Genomic DNA, 15,000 nt, shown 5'->3' with positions numbered 1-15,000 from the left:
CCGGCGCCCGCCTTAGCAGGACCGCCGGGCTTTTTGGGACACCGGCCGTAGGTGGCCGGGGGCGAAACAGACCCGGACGGTGTGGGAGGAAGACGCGCTCGCCGTAACCGACAGTGCTCCAAAGCACTGCCGAGCGAGTGGTCCCTCCGCCGCCGGGTCACGGGGAGCCAGATCGATCTGAGGAGTCTTGGACAAATTCCAAAGACTCAAACGGCGCGGGAGCACGTGCTCCTCTCACAGCTTAACGACAGGTGGCCGAGGCCGACGGGGACTTCCAGGTGGCCAGCATGACGTGCCACTACATACCGGTCACACCATGGAAGTCCTTCTCTGCCACAAACGGTTAGGACTTCCCGCTAGGAAGAACCGTAGGGACTTGGAACGCGGAGCAGAAATGCCCTCTCACAGGATTTCAGGTGAAGGAGATATTCGCACCCCTAAAAGTGTCACCACCTCAAATACACCGGGGTAAGGTGCCAACTTACCCGGGCTCCTGGAACTGCTGCCCGGCTGAAGCCCAAAATAAAAACCTCATAGGGTTTTTCCTCCAAAACGTCAATGAAGACAGACCTGCCAGCCAGGCCGACGGGGACTTCCAGGAGGCCGGCATGACGTGCCACTACATACCGGTCACACCATGGACATCCTTCTCGGGTTGGACCAGGTGCAGCTCCCGCTAGAACGTGCAGCACGTCCTCCTTCACGGTACTCTCGGTTGGACTCGCCAACGTGGCCGAGCTCCTACAACTGCTGGTCGGCCTGGGACTCCAGAAAGAATGCACCAAAGTTCTTTCGTGGAAGTCCAGGTGCACCGGACCGACCAGCCAACGAGGCCGACGGGGACTTCCAGGAGGCCGGCATGACGTGCCACTGCATACCGGTCACACCATGGAAGTCCTTCTCGGCCACAAACGGTTAGGACTTCCCGCTAGGAAGAACCGTAGGGACTTGGAACGCGGAGCAGAAATGCCCTCTCACAGGATTTCAGGTGAAGGAGATATTCGCACCCCTAAAAGTGTCACCACCTCAAATACACCGGGGTAAGGTGCCAACTTACCCGGGCTCCTGGAACTGCTGCCCGGCTGAAGCCCAAAATAAAAACCTCATAGGATTTTTCCTCCAAAACGTCAATGAAGACAGACCTGCCAGCCAGGCCGACGGGGACTTCCAGGAGGCCGGCATGACGTGCCACTACATACCGGTCACACCATGGAAGTCCTTCTCGGGTTGGACCAGGTGCAGCTCCCGCTAGAACGTGCAGCACGTCCTCCTTCACGGTACTCTCGGTTGGACTCGCCAACGTGGCCGAGCTCCTACAACTGCTGGTCGGCCTGGGACTCCAGAAAGAATGCACCAAAGTTCTTTCGTGGAAGTCCAGGTGCACCGGACCGACCAGCCAACGAGGCCGACGGGGACTTCCAGGAGGCCGGCATGACGTGCCACTGCATACCGGTCACACCATGGAAGTCCTTCTCGGCCACAAACGGTTAGGACTTCCCGCTAGGAAGAACCGTAGGGACTTGGAACGCGGAGCAGAAATGCCCTCTCACAGGATTTCAGGTGAAGGAGATATTCGCACCCCTAAAAGTGTCACCACCTCAAATACACCGGGTTAAGGTGCCAACTTACCCGGGCTCCTGGAACTGCTGCCCGGCTGAAGCCCAAAATAAAAACCTCATAGGGTTTTTCCTCCAAAACGTCAATGAAGACAGACCTGCCAGCCAGGCCGACGGGGACTTCCAGGAGGCCGGCATGACGTGCCACTACATACCGGTCACACCATGGAAGTCCTTCTCGGGTTGGACCAGGTGCAGCTCCCGCTAGAACGTGCAGCACGTCCTCCTTCACGGTACTCTCGGTTGGACTCGCCAACGTGGCCGAGCTCCTACAACTGCTGGTCGGCCTGGGACTCCAGAAAGAATGCACCAAAGTTCTTTCGTGGAAGTCCAGGTGCACCGGACCGACCAGCCAACGAGGCCGACGGGGACTTCCAGGAGGCCGGCATGACGTGCCACTGCATACCGGTCACACCATGGAAGTCCTTCTCGGCCACAAACGGTTAGGACTTCCCGCTAGGAAGAACCGTAGGGACTTGGAACGCGGATCAGAAATGCCCTCTCACAGGATTTCAGGTGAAGGAGATATTCGCACCCCTAAAAGTGTCACCACCTCAAATACACCGGGGTAAGGTGCCAACTTACCCGGGCTCCTGGAACTGCTGCCCGGCTGAAGCCCAAAATAAAAACCTCATAGGGTTTTTCCTCCAAAACGTCAATGAAGACAGACCTGCCAGCCAGGCCGACGGGGACTTCCAGGAGGCCGGCATGACGTGCCACTACATACCGGTCACACCATGGAAGTCCTTCTCGGGTTGGACCAGGTGCAGCTCCCGCTAGAACGTGCAGCACGTCCTCCTTCACGGTACTCTCGGTTGGACTCGCCAACGTGGCCGAGCTCCTACAACTGCTGGTCGGCCTGGGACTCCAGAAAGAATGCACCAAAGTTCTTTCGTGGAAGTCCAGGTGCACCGGACCGACCAGCCAACGAGGCCGACGGGGACTTCCAGGAGGCCGGCATGACGTGCCACTGCATACCGGTCACACCATGGAAGTCCTTCTCGGCCACAAACGGTTAGGACTTCCCGCTAGGAAGAACCGTAGGGACTTGGAACGCGGAGCAGAAATGCCCTCTCACAGGATTTCAGGTGAAGGAGATATTCGCACCCCTAAAAGTGTCACCACCTCAAATACACCGGGGTAAGGTGCCAACTTACCCGGGCTCCTGGAACTGCTGCCCGGCTGAAGCCCAAAATAAAAACCTCATAGGGTTTTTCCTCCAAAACGTCAATGAAGACAGACCTGCCAGCCAGGCCGACGGGGACTTCCAGGAGGCCGGCATGACGTGCCACTACATACCGGTCACACCATGGAAGTCCTTCTCGGGTTGGACCAGGTGCAGCTCCCGCTAGAACGTGCAGCACGTCCTCCTTCACGGTACTCTCGGTTGGACTCGCCAACGTGGCCGAGCTCCTACAACTGCTGGTCGGCCTGGGACTGCAGAAAGAATGCACCAAAGTTCTTTCGTGGAAGTCCAGGTGCACCGGACCGACCAGCCAACGAGGCCGACGGGGACTTCCAGGAGGCCGGCATGACGTGCCACTGCATACCGGTCACACCATGGAAGTCCTTCTCGGCCACAAACGGTTAGGACTTCCCGCTAGGAAGAACCGTAGGGACTTGGAACGCGGAGCAGAAATGCCCTCTCACAGGATTTCAGGTGAAGGAGATATTCGCACCCCTAAAAGTGTCACCACCTCAAATACACCGGGGTAAGGTGCCAACTTACCCGGGCTCCTGGAACTGCTGCCCGGCTGAAGCCCAAAATAAAAACCTCATAGGGTTTTTCCTCCAAAACGTCAATGAAGACAGACCTGCCAGCCAGGCCGACGGGGACTTCCAGGAGGCCGGCATGACGTGCCACTACATACCGGTCACACCATGGAAGTCCTTCTCGGGTTGGACCAGGTGCAGCTCCCGCTAGAACGTGCAGCACGTCCTCCTTCACGGTACTCTCGGTTGGACTCGCCAACGTGGCCGAGCTCCTACAACTGCTGGTCGGCCTGGGACTCCAGAAAGAATGCACCAAAGTTCTTTCGTGGAAGTCCAGGTGCACCGGACCGACCAGCCAACGAGGCCGACGGGGACTTCCAGGAGGCCGGCATGACGTGCCACTGCATACCGGTCACACCATGGAAGTCCTTCTCGGCCACAAACGGTTAGGACTTCCCGCTAGGAAGAACCGTAGGGACTTGGAACGCGGAGCAGAAATGCCCTCTCACAGGATTTCAGGTGAAGGAGATATTCGCACCCCTAAAAGTGTCACCACCTCAAATACACCGGGGTAAGGTGCCAACTTACCCGGGCTCCTGGAACTGCTGCCCGGCTGAAGCCCAAAATAAAAACCTCATAGGGTTTTTCCTCCAAAACGTCAATGAAGACAGACCTGCCAGCCAGGCCGACGGGGACTTCCAGGAGGCCGGCATGACGTGCCACTACATACCGGTCACACCATGGAAGTCCTTCTCGGGTTGGACCAGGTGCAGCTCCCGCTAGAACGTGCAGCACGTCCTCCTTCACGGTACTCTCGATTGGAGTCGCCAACGTGGCCGAGCTCCTACAACTGCTGGTCGGCCTGGGACTCCAGAAAGAATGCACCAAAGTTCTTTCGTGGAAGTTCAGGTGCAGCGGACCGACCAGCCAACGAGGCCGACGGGGACTTCCAGGAGACACCATGAGAGGGCCAGTGCCTATCGCTCACACCCTGGAAGTCACTCTCGGCCACGAACGGTTAGGACTTCCCGCTAGGAAGAACCGTTGGGACTTGGAACTCAAAACCTAAATGCCCTCTCACAGGATTTCAGGTGAAGGAGATATTCACACCCCTAAAAGTGTCACCACCTCAAATACACCGGGGTAAGGTGCCAAAGTACCCGGGCTCCTGGAACTGCTGCCCGGCTGAAGCCCAAAATAAAAACCTCATAGGGTTTTTCCTCCAAAACGTCAATGAAGACAGACCTGCCAGCCAGGCCGACGGGGACTTCCAGGAGGCCGGCAGGAGGTGTCACTACCTACCGGTCACATCATGGAAGTCCTTCTCGGCTTGGAACGGGAGCAGCTCCCGTTTGTACTTCCTATTTCACGGCTTTCGGTAGGAGTCACCGAGGTGGCCGAGCTCGTGCAACTGCAGATCTGCTTGGGACTTCAGAAAATGCCATAAAAAAAAAAATATTTTTTTATTAAGAAGGTAAAAAAAACCAGCGGGACCGACCCGCGAGCGAGGCCGACGGGGACTTCCAGGAGGACGGCATGAGTTGGCCGCGCATACCGCTAAAGCCCTGGAAGTCCGCCGCCGGCGCTGCGGAGCTCGTACACTGCTGCCCCCGGGCTGGCACGGCTTCCCCATGGCTCCTCTATCCCCCCACGGGTGCAATAGGCAGGCACACGCCGCTCGTACACCGAGGTGGCTCCCGGCCGCTTTCGGTAGGAGTCACCGAGGTGGCCTTGCTCGTGCAAATGCAGGTGGGCTTGGGGCTTCCGAAAATACCATTAAAAAAAAAAGATTTTTTTATTAAGAAGGTAAAAAAAAAAAACAGCGGGACCGACCCGCGAGCTAGGCCGACGGGGACTTCCAGGAGGTCGGCATGAGGTGGAGGCTCCTACCGCTCTTGCCCTGGAAGTCCGCAGAGGACCGCGGGCGCTGTGGAGCTCCCACAAGGAAGCTGCCGGCATGCAGCAGCTCCCACGGGGCCCCTCTATCCCCCCCACGGGTGCAATAGGCAGGCACACGCCGCTCATACTCGGATATGGCTCCCGGCCGCTTTCGGTAGGAGTCACCGAGGTGGCCGGGCTCGTGCAACTCCAGGTGGGCTTGGGACTTTAGAAAATGGCATAAAAAAAAAAATTTTTTTTATTAAGAAGGTAAAATAAAAACAGCGGGACCAACCCGCGAGCGAGGCCGACGGGGACATCCAGGGCAGCGGCGTGAGAGGGCGGCTTGGTGCCGCTATCTCCCTGGAAGCCGCATTCGGCCTAAGCAGGGAACGCCTCCCGCCCTCCTCTCGTCCTGGAAGTGTTGGACTTGGGGGGCGGAGCAAGTTCTCCCTCTCACAGTATTTCAGGCGTAGGAGATATTCACACCCCTAAAAGTGTCACCTCGCCAATTACACCGGTGGGAGGTGCCAAAATGCCCGGCCTCCTGGAACGGCTGCTTGGCTGAAGGCCAAAATAAAAACCTCATAGGGTTTTTTCTCCAAAACGTGAATGAAGACAGACACGCGAGCGAGGCCGAGGGGGAGTTCCAGGAGGTCGGCATGAGGTGGCCGCACCTACCGCTTGAGCCCTGGAAGTCCGTCGCGGACCGGAAGTGCATGTCGGGCGGGTGAACTACGGGACTCGCCGCGGGCGCTGTGGAGCTCCCACAAGGAAGCTGCCGGCATGTACAAGCTCCCACGGGGCCCCTCTATCCCCCCACGGGTGCAAAAGGCCGGCACACGCCGCTGATACGCGGAGCTGGCTCCCGGCCGCTGTCATGCATCACTCGCGGACCGGAAGTGCTTGTCAGCCGGGTGGACACGACGGGACTCGCCGCGGGCGCTGTGGAGCTCGTACAGGGCTGCCCCCGGCCTGGCACAGCTTCCCCATGGCTCCTCTATCCCCCCACGGCTGCAATAGGCAGGCACACGCCGCACACGCCGCTCGTACACGGAGATGGCTCCCGGCCGCTTTCGGTAGGAGTCACCGAGGTGGCCTTGCTCGTGCAAATGCAGGTGTGCTTGGGGCTTCGGAAAATACCATAAAAAAAAAAAGTTTTTTTATTAAGAAGGTAAAAAAAAAAACAGCGGGACCGACCCGCGAGCTAGGCCGACGGGGACTTCCAGGAGGTCAGCATGAGGTGGAGGCTCCTACCGCTCTTGCCCTGGAAGTCCGCAGAGGACCGCGGGCGCTGTGGAGCTCCCACAAGGAAGCTGCCGGCATCCAGCAGCTCCCACGGGGCCCCTCTATCCCCCCACGGGTGCAGAAGGCAGGCACACCGCCGCTGATACGCGGAGCTGGCTCCCGGCCGCTGTCATGCTTCACTCGCGGACCGGAAGTGCTTGTCAGCCGGGTGGACACGACGGGACTCGCCGCGGGCGCTGTGGAGCTCCCACAAGGAAGCTGCCGGCATGTACAAGCTCCTACGGGGCCCCTCTATCCCCCCACAGGTGCAATAGGCAGGCACACACCGCTCATACGCGGAGCTGGTTCCCCGAAGCTGACATGCATCATTGGCGGGGCGGAAGTGCTTGTCAGCCGGGTGGACACAACGGGACTCGCCACGGGCGAACCACAGCTCCCACAAGCTAGCTGCCGGTATGCACAAGCTCCTACGGGGCCCCTCTATCCCCCCACAGGTGCAATAGGCAGGCACACACCGCTCATACGCGGAGCTGGCTCCCCGAAGCTGACATGCATCATTGGCGGGGCGGAAGTGCTTGTCAGCCGGGTGGACACAACGGGACTCGCCACGGGCGAACCACAGCTCCCACAAGCTAGCTGCCGGTATGCACAAGCTCCTACGGGGCCCCTCTATCCCCCCACAGGTGCAATAGGCAGGCACACACCGCTCATACGCGGAGCTGGCTCCCCGAAGCTGACATGCATCATTGGCGGGGCGGAAGTGCTTGTCAGCCGGGTGGACACAACGGGACTCGCCGCGGGCGCTGCGGAGCTCGTACACGGCTGCCCCCGGGCTGGCACAGCTTCCCCATGGCTCCTCTATCCCTCCACGGCTGCAATAGGCAGGCACACACCGCTCATACACGGAGCTGGCTCCGGCCGCTTTCGGAAGGAGACGCCGACGTGGCCTTGCTCGTGCAACTCCAGGTGGGCTTGAGGCTTCCGAAAATGCCAAAAAAAAAAAAAGATTTTTTTATTAAGAAGGTAGAAAAATCAGCGGGACCGACCCGCGAGCGAGGCCGACGGGGACTTCCAGGAGGTCGGCATGAGGTGGCCGCGTCTACCGCTCGAAACCTGGAAGTCTGCAACGGGCGCTGCGGAGCTCGTACACGGCTGCCCCCGGTCTTGCACAGCTTATTGCACCTGTGGGGGGATAGAGGGGCCCCGTAGGAGCTTGTGCATACCGGCAGCTAGCTTGTGGGAGCTGTGGTTCGCCCGTGGCGAGTCCCGTTGTGTCCACCCGGCTGACAAGCACTTCCGCCCCGCCAATGATGCATGTCAGCTTCGGGGAGCCAGCTCCGCGTATGAGCGGTGTGTGCCTGCCTATTGCACCTGTGGGGGGATAGAGGGGCCCCGTAGGAGCTTGTGCATACCGGCAGCTAGCTTGTGGGAGCTGTGGTTCGCCCGTGGCGAGTCCCGTTGTGTCCACCCGGCTGACAAGCACTTCCGCCCCGCCAATGATGCATGTCAGCTTCGGGGAGCCAGCTCCGCGTATGAGCGGTGTGTGCCTGCCTATTGCACCTGTGGGGGGATAGAGGGGCCCCGTAGGAGCTTGTGCATACCGGCAGCTAGCTTGTGGGAGCTGTGGTTCGCCCGTGGCGAGTCCCGTTGTGTCCACCCGGCTGACAAGCACTTCCGCCCCGCCAATGATGCATGTCAGCTTCGGGGAGCCAGCTCCGCGTATGAGCGGTGTGTGCCTGCCTATTGCACCTGTGGGGGGATAGAGGGGCCCCGTAGGAGCTTGTACATGCCGGCAGCTTCCTTGTGGGAGCTCCACAGCGCCCGCGGCGAGTCCCGTCGTGTCCACCCGGCTGACAAGCACTTCCGGTCCGCGAGTGAAGCATGACAGCGGCCGGGAGCCAGCTCCGCGTATCAGCGGCGGTGTGCCTGCCTTCTGCACCCGTGGGGGGATAGAGGGGCCCCGTGGGAGCTGCTGGATGCCGGCAGCTTCCTTGTGGGAGCTCCACAGCGCCCGCGGTCCTCTGCGGACTTCCAGGGCAAGAGCGGTAGGAGCCTCCACCTCATGCCGACCTCCTGGAAGTCCCCGTCGGCCTAGCTCGCGGGTCGGTCCCGCTGTTTTTTTTTTTACCTTCTTAATAAAAAAACTTTTTTTTTTTATGGTATTTTCCGAAGCCCCAAGCCCACCTGCATTTGCACGAGCAAGGCCACCTCGGTGACTCCTACCGAAAGCGGCCGGGAGCCATCTCCGTGTACGAGCGGCGTGTGCGGCGTGTGCCTGCCTATTGCAGCCGTGGGGGGATAGAGGAGCCATGGGTAAGCTGTGCCAGCCCGGGGGCAGCCCTGTACGAGCTCCACAGCGCCCGCGGCGAGTCTCGTCGTGTCCACCCGGCTGACAAGCACTTCCGGTCCGCGAGTGATGCATGACAGCGGCCGGGAGCCAGCTCCGCGTATCAGCGGCGTGTGCCGGCCTTTTGCACCCGTGGGGGGATAGAGGGGCCCCGTGGGAGCTTGTACATGCCGGCAGCTTCCTTGTGGGAGCTCCACAGCGCCCGCGGCGAGTCCCGTAGTTCACCCGCCCGACATGCACTTCCGGTCCGCGACGGACTTCCAGGGCTCAAGCGGTAGGTGCGGCCACCTCATGCCGACCTCCTGGAACTCCCCCTCGGCCTCGCTCGCGTGTCTGTCTTCATTCACGTTTTGGAGAAAAAACCCTATGAGGTTTTTATTTTGGCCTTCAGCCAAGCAGCCGTTCCAGGAGGCCGGGCATTTTGGCACCTCCCACCGGTGTAATTGGCGAGGTGACACTTTTAGGGGTGTGAATATCTCCTACGCCTGAAATACTGTGAGAGGGAGAACTTGCTCCGCCCCCCAAGTCCAACACTTCCAGGACGAGAGGAGGGCGGGAGGCGTTCCCTGCTTAGGCCGAATGCGGCTTCCAGGGAGATAGCGGCACCAAGCCGCCCTCTCACGCCGCTGCCCTGGATGTCCCCGTCGGCCTCGCTCGCGGGTTGGTCCCGCTGTTTTTATTTTACCTTCTTAATAAAAAAAATTTTTTTTTTTATGCCATTTTCTGAAGTCCCAAGCCCACCTGGAGTTGCACGAGCCCGGCCACCTCGGTGACTCCTACCGAAAGCGGCCGGGAGCCATATCCGAGTATGAGCGGCGTGTGCCTGCCTATTGCACCCGTGGGGGGATAGAGGGGCCCCGTGGGAGCTGCTGCATGCCGGCAGCTTCCTTGTGGGAGCTCCACAGCGCCCGCGGTCCTCTGCGGACTTCCAGGGCAAGAGCGGTAGGAGCCTCCACCTCATGCCGACCTCCTGGAAGTCCCCGTCGGCCTAGCTCGCGGGTCGGTCCCGCTGTTTTTTTTTTTTACCTTCTTAATAAAAAAATCTTTTTTTTTTTATGGTATTTTCGGAAGCCCCAAGCCCACCTGCATTTGCACGAGCAAGGCCACCTCGGTGACTCCTACCGAAAGCGGCCGGGAGCCACCTCGGTGTACGAGCGGCGTGTGCCTGCCTATTGCACCCGTGGGGGGATAGAGGAGCCATGGGGAAGCCGTGCCAGCCCGGGGGCAGCAGTGTACGAGCTCCGCAGCGCCGGCGGCGGACTTCCAGGGCTTTAGCGGTATGCGCGGCCAACTCATGCCGTCCTCCAGGAAGTCCCCGTCGGCCTCGCTCGCGGGTCGGTCCCGCTGGGTTTTTTTACCTTCTTAATAAAAAAATATTTTTTTTTTTATGGCATTTTCTGAAGTCCCAAGCAGATCTGCAGTTGCACGAGCTCGGCCACCTCGGTGACTCCTACCGAAAGCCGTGAAATAGGAAGTACAAACGGGAGCTGCTCCCGTTCCAAGCCGAGAAGGACTTCCATGATGTGACCGGTAGGTAGTGACACCTCCTGCCGGCCTCCTGGAAGTCCCCGTCGGCCTGGCTGGCAGGTCTGTCTTCTTTGACGTTTTGGAGGAAAAACCCTATGAGGTTTTTATTTTGGGCTTCAGCCGGGCAGCAGTTCCAGGAGCCCGGGTAAGTTGGCACCTTACCCCGGTGTATTTGAGGTGGTGACACTTTTAGGGGTGCGAATATCTCCTTCACCTGAAATCCTGTGAGAGGGCATTTCTGCTCCGCGTTCCAAGTCCCTACGGTTCTTCCTAGCGGGAAGTCCTAACCGTTTGTGGCCGAGAAGGACTTCCATGGTGTGACCGGTATGCAGTGGCACGTCATGCCGGCCTCCTGGAAGTCCCCGTCGGCCTCGTTGGCTGGTCGGTCCGGTGCACCTGGACTTCCACGAAAGAACTTTGGTGCATTCTTTCTGGAGTCCCAGGCCGACCAGCAGTTGTAGGAGCTCGGCCACGTTGGCGAGTCCAACCGAGAGTACCGTGAAGGAGGACGTGCTGCACGTTCTAGCGGGAGCTGCACCTGGTCCAACCCGAGAAGGACTTCCATGGTGTGACCGGTATGTAGTGGCACGTCATGCCGGCCTCCTGGAAGTCCCCGTCGGCCTGGCTGGCAGGTCTGTCTTCATTGACGTTTTGGAGGAAAAACCCTATGAGGTTTTTATTTTGGGCTTCAGCCGGGCAGCAGTTCCAGGAGCCCGGGTAAGTTGGCACCTTACCCCGGTGTATTTGAGGTGGTGACACTTTTAGGGGTGCGAATATCTCCTTCACCTGAAATCCTGTGAGAGGGCATTTCTGCTCCGCGTTCCAAGTCCCTACGGTTCTTCCTAGCGGGAAGTCCTAACCGTTTGTGGCCGAGAAGGACTTCCATGGTGTGACCGGTATGCAGTGGCACGTCATGCCGGCCTCCTGGAAGTCCCCGTCGGCCTCGTTGGCTGGTCGGTCCGGTGCACCTGGACTTCCACGAAAGAACTTTGGTGCATTCTTTCTGGAGTCCCAGGCCGACCAGCAGTTGTAGGAGCTCGGCCACGTTGGCGAGTCCAACCGAGAGTACCGTGAAGGAGGACGTGCTGCACGTTCTAGCGGGAGCTGCACCTGGTCCAACCCGAGAAGGACTTCCATGGTGTGACCGGTATGTAGTGGCACATCATGCCGGCCTCCTGGAAGTCCCCGTCGGCCTGGCTGGCAGGTCTGTCTTCATTGACGTTTTGGAGGAAAAACCCTATGAGGTTTTTATTTTGGGCTTCAGCCGGGCAGCAGTTCCAGGAGCCCGGGTAAGTTGGCACCTTACCCCGGTGTATTTGAGGTGGTGACACTTTTAGGGGTGCGAATATCTCCTTCACCTGAAATCCTGTGAGAGGGCATTTCTGCTCCGCGTTCCAAGTCCCTACGGTTCTTCCTAGCGGGAAGTCCTAACCGTTTGTGGCCGAGAAGGACTTCCATGGTGTGACCGGTATGCAGTGGCACGTCATGCCGGCCTCCTGGAAGTCCCCGTCGGCCTCGTTGGCTGGTCGGTCCGGTGCACCTGGACTTCCACGAAAGAACTTTGGTGCATTCTTTCTGGAGTCCCAGGCCGACCAGCAGTTGTAGGAGCTCGGCCACGTTGGCGAGTCCAACCGAGAGTACCGTGAAGGAGGACGTGCTGCACGTTCTAGCGGGAGCTGCACCTGGTCCAACCCGAGAAGGACTTCCATGGTGTGACCGGTATGTAGTGGCACGTCATGCCGGCCTCCTGGAAGTCCCCGTCGGCCTGGCTGGCAGGTCTGTCTTCATTGACGTTTTGGAGGAAAAACCCTATGAGGTTTTTATTTTGGGCTTCAGCCGGGCAGCAGTTCCAGGAGCCCGGGTAAGTTGGCACCTTACCCCGGTGTATTTGAGGTGGTGACACTTTTAGGGGTGCGAATATCTCCTTCACCTGAAATCCTGTGAGAGGGCATTTCTGCTCCGCGTTCCAAGTCCCTACGGTTCTTCCTAGCGGGAAGTCCTAACCGTTTGTGGCCGAGAAGGACTTCCATGGTGTGACCGGTATGCAGTGGCACGTCATGCCGGCCTCCTGGAAGTCCCCGTCGGCCTCGTTGGCTGGTCGGTCCGGTGCACCTGGACTTCCACGAAAGAACTTTGGTGCATTCTTTCTGGAGTCCCAGGCCGACCAGCAGTTGTAGGAGCTCGGCCACGTTGGCGAGTCCAACCGAGAGTACCGTGAAGGAGGACGTGCTGCACGTTCTAGCGGGAGCTGCACCTGGTCCAACCCGAGAAGGACTTCCATGGTGTGACCGGTATGTAGTGGCACGTCATGCCGGCCTCCTGGAAGTCCCCGTCGGCCTGGCTGGCAGGTCTGTCTTCATTGACGTTTTGGAGGAAAAATCCTATGAGGTTTTTATTTTGGGCTTCAGCCGGGCAGCAGTTCCAGGAGCCCGGGTAAGTTGGCACCTTACCCCGGTGTATTTGAGGTGGTGACACTTTTAGGGGTGCGAATATCTCCTTCACCTGAAATCCTGTGAGAGGGCATTTCTGCTCCGCGTTCCAAGTCCCTACGGTTCTTCCTAGCGGGAAGTCCTAACCGTTTGTGGCCGAGAAGGACTTCCATGGTGTGACCGGTATGCAGTGGCACGTCATGCCGGCCTCCTGGAAGTCCCCGTCGGCCTCGTTGGCTGGTCGGTCCGGTGCACCTGGACTTCCACGAAAGAACTTTGGTGCATTCTTTCTGGAGTCCCAGGCCGACCAGCAGTTGTAGGAGCTCGGCCACGTTGGCGAGTCCAACCGAGAGTACCGTGAAGGAGGACGTGCTGCACGTTCTAGCGGGAGCTGCACCTGGTCCAACCCGAGAAGGATGTCCATGGTGTGACCGGTATGTAGTGGCACGTCATGCCGGCCTCCTGGAAGTCCCCGTCGGCCTGGCTGGCAGGTCTGTCTTCATTGACGTTTTGGAGGAAAAACCCTATGAGGTTTTTATTTTGGGCTTCAGCCGGGCAGCAGTTCCAGGAGCCCGGGTAAGTTGGCACCTTACCCCGGTGTATTTGAGGTGGTGACACTTTTAGGGGTGCGAATATCTCCTTCACCTGAAATCCTGTGAGAGGGCATTTCTGCTCCGCGTTCCAAGTCCCTACGGTTCTTCCTAGCGGGAAGTCCTAACCGTTTGTGGCAGAGAAGGACTTCCATGGTGTGACCGGTATGTAGTGGCACGTCATGCTGGCCACCTGGAAGTCCCCGTCGGCCTCGGCCACCTGTCGTTAAGCTGTGAGAGGAGCACGTGCTCCCGCGCCGTTTGAGTCTTTGGAATTTGTCCAAGACTCCTCAGATCGATCTGGCTCCCCGTGACCCGGCGGCGGAGGGACCACTCGCTCGGCAGTGCTTTGGAGCACTGTCGGTTACGGCGAGCGCGTCTTCCTCCCACACCGTCCGGGTCTGTTTCGCCCCCGGCCACCTACGGCCGGTGTCCCAAAAAGCCCGGCGGTCCTGCTAAGGCGGGCGCCGGTACCTCTCGCTCCCGCGAGGTGCGTTTGCTCAGTGCTGCTTCTATCACTCTAAAAGGCGTCCGAGAGTGTGCTGGTGTCGCCGGAGCCCGAGGCGCGAGAGAAAGCTCTAAACGACGGGGAGGCAGTGACCGCCCCCGTATGTCCGCTGCTCGCAAGGGCCTCTCTAGCCGAGGTGCTCCCAGGCGCACCCGCGCATGGGGCACGGTTGTTTCTCGCAAGTAGTCCAAAGCCGTCTTCCGCCTCGCCCGAGGCTGGAAGTGTCGGCGTGGCTCCCGCATGCAAGCCACACGCGACTCCACGGTGGCTTCCCTCCCCCCCTCTCCGGAGGGGGGCGGCCCCATCCCATGTGGAGCCGCTAAGCCGCCGGGAAAGCGGCCTCGGTTCCCCGTGGGCGACAAAGGCGTCCTCCTCGGCACTTTGCGAGCTGGGCCGCCAGAGAGAGCAGTTAACCCGGATTGTCGAGGTTGTCGTTGCCTTTGTCCCATATTACCTAAGCCTGGTCCTTGTTACCTTACTGGTAAGGGTTAGGGACGCTGAGCGCGCTCCATCTTCTCGGCTCTATGTTGGGCTCTCTCTAAACAGGTCCTCGACTTAAGACCGACCGGTCTTCGTAGGCATCCTTCATCTCGGCAGGTTGCGAGCTGGGCCGTCGGTGAGAGCAGTTAACCCGGATTGTCGAGGTTGCCGTTGCCTTTGTCCCATATTACCTAAGCCTGGTCCTTGATACCTTACTGGTAAGGGTTAGGGACGATGAGCGCGCTCCATCTTCTCGGCTCTATGTTGGGCTCTCTCTAAACAGGTCCTCGACTTACGATTCTGCCCCGACCGACCGACCGGTCTTCGTAGGCGTCCTCCATCTCGGCAGGTTGCGAGCTGGGCCGCCGGTGAGAGCAGTTAACCCGGATTGTCGAGGTTGCCGTTGCCTTTGTCCCATATTACCTAAGCCTGGTCCTTGATACCTTACTGGTAAGAGTTAGGGACGATGAGCGCGCTCCATCTTCTCGGCTCTATGTTGGGCTCTCTCTAAACAGGTCCTCGACTTACGATTCTGCCCCGACCGACCGACCGGTCTTCGTAGGCGTCCTCCATCTCGGCAGGTTGCGAGCTGGGCCGCCGGTGAGAGCAGTTAACCCGGATTGTCGAGGTTGCCGTTGCCTTTGTCCCATATTACCTAAGCCTG

This window comes from Rhinoderma darwinii, chromosome 3 (genome assembly GCF_050947455.1).
Source record: "Rhinoderma darwinii isolate aRhiDar2 chromosome 3, aRhiDar2.hap1, whole genome shotgun sequence".
NCBI lineage: Eukaryota > Metazoa > Chordata > Amphibia > Anura > Rhinodermatidae > Rhinoderma > Rhinoderma darwinii.
This window is presented reverse-complemented; position numbering follows the sequence as displayed.